The following is a 4,196-nucleotide window of genomic DNA, read 5'->3' as shown; positions in this document are numbered from 1 at the left end:
CGTGAAAATATATCCAAAATACTCAAAAAATAGACACCCACAAAAATAAACAACAAACCCAAACAAACCCAAGGTCGACCCTCTTACACAGTAAATTACATCATTTCAGCATCGTATTGATTGCTGAAATATTCCAGGGTTTATACACACCTTAAAAGAGGTATGCGTGGTGTTGCCCCCTCCCACGTTTATTCCAGGGTTTATACACACCTTAAAAGAGGTATGCGTGGTGTTGCCCCCTCCCACTTTTAATTCCTCATTAAATTCCTCATTAAATTACTTATTAAATTACTCATTAAATTACTCATTAAATTACTCATTAAATTACTCATTAAATTACTCATTAAATTACTTATTAAATTACTCATTAAATTACTCATTAAATTACTCATTAAATTACTCATTAAATTACTTATTAAATTAACTTACATAGTTTCAGCATTGTATTGATTGCTGAAATATTCCAGGGTTTATACACACCTTAAAAGAGGTATGCGTGGTGTTGCCCCCTCCGACGTTTATTCCAGGGTTTATACACACCTTAAAAGAGGTATGCGTGGTGTTGCCCCCTCCCACTTTTAATTACTCATTACATCGTTTCCATTTAAAAAAACATCACTTTTACTGCTCCAGTCGCAGCATTTGTCACTTTGTTTGCTCATCCGCATGACCAAAACGAAATAAAGGGAGCTCAACCATTACACAGCGCTTTTAATGGCGCATGCCATAGAAACTCAACGCAATTTCGACTCGGCCAGCAAACGAGCAAATTGTGCAGGATGTTAACTGGAATTAGTCGTGAAAAATATATCCAAAATACACAAAAATACACAAAAATACACCCCCACACAAATAAACAACATTTATTCCGTTCAACAGAACAAACATTTCCTCTATCATGACATGCATGTCTTCAAAATTATATGACCAAGAGAAAAAGTAAAATTAATTAAAAACTGCGGGCAGTGATGATCCGGGGACCATACCGCTCCATCCTGATTGGACGAGTGCATGCTAGAGTCGTTAACAACGACAGTCCAGATCCGATTGTTCAAAATTTCAACTCAATCGATCGAAAAATGAACGCAGGGATGCATTTTAAAGGTGCAGTGGCACTAACTGAGTTGCCACGAATATGGCCACGAAATTGCCAATATGGCCATCACAAAATATTTTCCTTAATCAATTGGCTCATAGCATAACCAATCTGTAAGTATTTCATCCGAAGATGTATTTCTGAGGACTTTTAATTAAATAAGTCATTTATAAATCAACGAGTTAATTTATTAAATGATTAATCAATAAATCAATATTTTCCTTGACAGCCACATCACTTGGTCAGTGTCATGTCCAAATATCAGCTTCCTTACTCAAAAGGTGCCTGAGTTAATGTAATGTAATTACTGTAATAAGATTACTGCAATTACTGTAATGATTACTGTAATTACTGTAATTACCGGAACTGTAATTACTGTAATTACCTCAGGTAATTACTGTAATGTAATTGCTGTAATTTAATAAGAAATGTAATTAATTAAATAAGTACTTCTATAATCGCTCATAATTAAATAACTCGTGAATTCTTATCCGGTTTATTTAACATTTGAGTGTCCCCAAAACGTTGGAGCAAAACGTTGCAACAACGAAAGTAAAACGTTGTAGCGACGTTGTGGAAACGTCAGCAAAACCCAACATTTGAATGTTCCCAAAACGTTGGAGCAAAACGTTGCAACAACGAAAGTGAAACGTTGTGGCGACGTTGTGGAAACGTTAGCACAACCCAACATTTGAATGTTCCCAAAACGTTGGAGCAAAACGTTGCAACAACGAAAGTAAAACGTTGTAGCGACGTTGTGGAAACGTTAGCAAAACCCAACATTTAAATGTTCACAAAACGTTGGAGCAAAACGTTGCAACAACGAAAGTGAAACGTTGTGGCGACGTTGTGGAAACGTCAGCAAAACCCAACATTTAAATGTTCACAAAACGTTGGAGCAAAACGTTGCAACAACGAAAGTGAAACGTTGTGGCGACGTTGTGGAAACGTCAGCAAAACCCAACATTTAAATGTTCACAAAACGTTGGAGCAAAACGTTGCAACAACGAAAGTGAAACGTTGTGGCGACGTTGTGGAAACGTCAGCAAAACCCAACATTTAAATGTTCACAAAACGTTGGAGCAAAACGTTGCAACAACGAAAGTGAAACGTTGTGGATTATCCCAATGGATAATCCCAATGAATCACAATGCAATCCCATTAAAATCCCATTAAAATCCCATATCTTGTCACCCTTTGCATTGTTGAAAGCAATTAATTCCATAACTCAATATTACCTCTATTTATATATACTAGGGCGTGCCCGCACGTACGTGCTTGCCCGTACGTGCTTGCAAAAAAAAAACATGCGTGCAAGCAACAACAAAAACTTTGAAACCACGTGGCAGTAACGACCACAGAACCCCCCTTCTATTTACATGCAATGGTTTGGTCCATTCGCAAAGCCAAAGCGAACGACCACAGAACCCCCCCTCTATTTACATGAAATGGTTTGGTTCATTCGCAAAGCCAAAACGAACGACCACAGAACCCCCCCTCTATTTACATGAAATGGTTTGGTCCATTCGCAAAGCCAAAACGAACGACCACAGAACCCCCCCTCTATTTACATGAAATGGTTTGGTCCATTCGCAGAGCCAAAGCAAACGGCTTGCGAGTACGGTGACCATACCTTGGGACCCACTTGTCCGATTAATTTCAAACCTTGACAAATTTTCCATTCCTTCCCTTCCTGATCTTTCGATGTAGGGCTGGGTTCTTTTTTTAGGATCATGTTGCATCGAGCATTATTTTCCAAAACAGTGTGAACATTAAACCACACCAAAACCTCTGACACCCCACCATTAACACCTATTGTAAGCGTGCCGAATCAGTAAGCATCACCCCTTCTATGAGCCTCGACCAGAGGGTGGTTGTTACTCGCAAACACTCGTCGCTAGCTGTTCCATTGTCTGCCGATTCCCACTCTGCTGTTTTTGTCTCATAATCACCAAACAAGAACAGTACACATTTCCTGTAATTATTTCTCATAATCAGGATAAATTTGGAACAGCCCTTAAACTAACACCAAGCAGATCAATTTTTATATTTAGGTTGAGGTTTCACACAAACTGGTTAACTAAATAATACAGAATTATTTTTCGTTAAAAAAACAACAGCACTGGTTCCGTGTCACCCATGCTATTTATCTGGCAAATTTCGTCAAAAAAAAAACAACAGCACTGGTTCCGTGTCACCCATGCTATTTATCTGGCAAATTTCGTCAAAAAAAACAACAGCACTGGTTCCGTGTCACCCATGCTATTTATCTGGCAAATTTCGTCAAAAAAAACAACAGCACTGGTTCCGTGTCACCCATGCTATTTATCTGGCAAATTTCGTCAAAAAAAAAAACAACTGCACTGGTTCCGTGTCACCCATGCTATTTATCTGGCAAATTTCGTTTAAAAAAACAACAGCACTGGTTCCGTGTCACCCATGCTATTTATCTGGCAAATTTCGTTTAAAAAAAACAACAGCACTGGTTCCGTGTCACCCATGCTATTTATCTGGCAAATTTCGTTAAAAAAAACAACAGCACTGGTTCCGTGTCACCCATGCTATTTATCTGGCAAATTTCGTCAAAAAAAAACAACAGCACTGGTTCCGTGTCACCCATGCTATTTATCTGGCAAATTTCGTTAAAAAACAACAACAGCACTGGGTCCGTTTCCTGGAAGCGTCCTGCAAAACGCTTTGCTTCTCGCAAAACGTCCGCCAATGGGAAGTAAAGGGAGGGAAAAGGAGCGGGAGGAAGAGACAGGGTGCCGGAATGGACATGAGGGACAATGAGGGACAGTGAGGGAGTGTTGGTATGCAATTTTTATCCAATCGCCATCTTTCACAGTAATTCTGGACCGCCATGAGGTGGGATTGTCTGTCATGAATTTATTTGTTGATCGAACGAGTTTTAATTTGTCTAAATCCGACCAGTCGTTTCCAAAGATATAAGCCTTTTTGTCGCAATACCATAAATTGGAATGAGGTAAAAATATATATATATAAATATAATTCTCTTTCCCGGTTCCCTGTCGCTCGCCGAGCGCCGAGCAAGTCGCTCGCTCGTCGAGCAAGTCGAGTGCTTTGAACAAGTGCAAAA

This window comes from Myxine glutinosa, chromosome 7 (genome assembly GCF_964187855.1).
Source record: "Myxine glutinosa chromosome 7, kmMyxGlut1.1, whole genome shotgun sequence".
In the NCBI taxonomy this organism is placed as follows: domain Eukaryota; kingdom Metazoa; phylum Chordata; class Myxini; order Myxiniformes; family Myxinidae; genus Myxine; species Myxine glutinosa.
Note: the sequence above shows the minus strand (reverse complement) of the source record.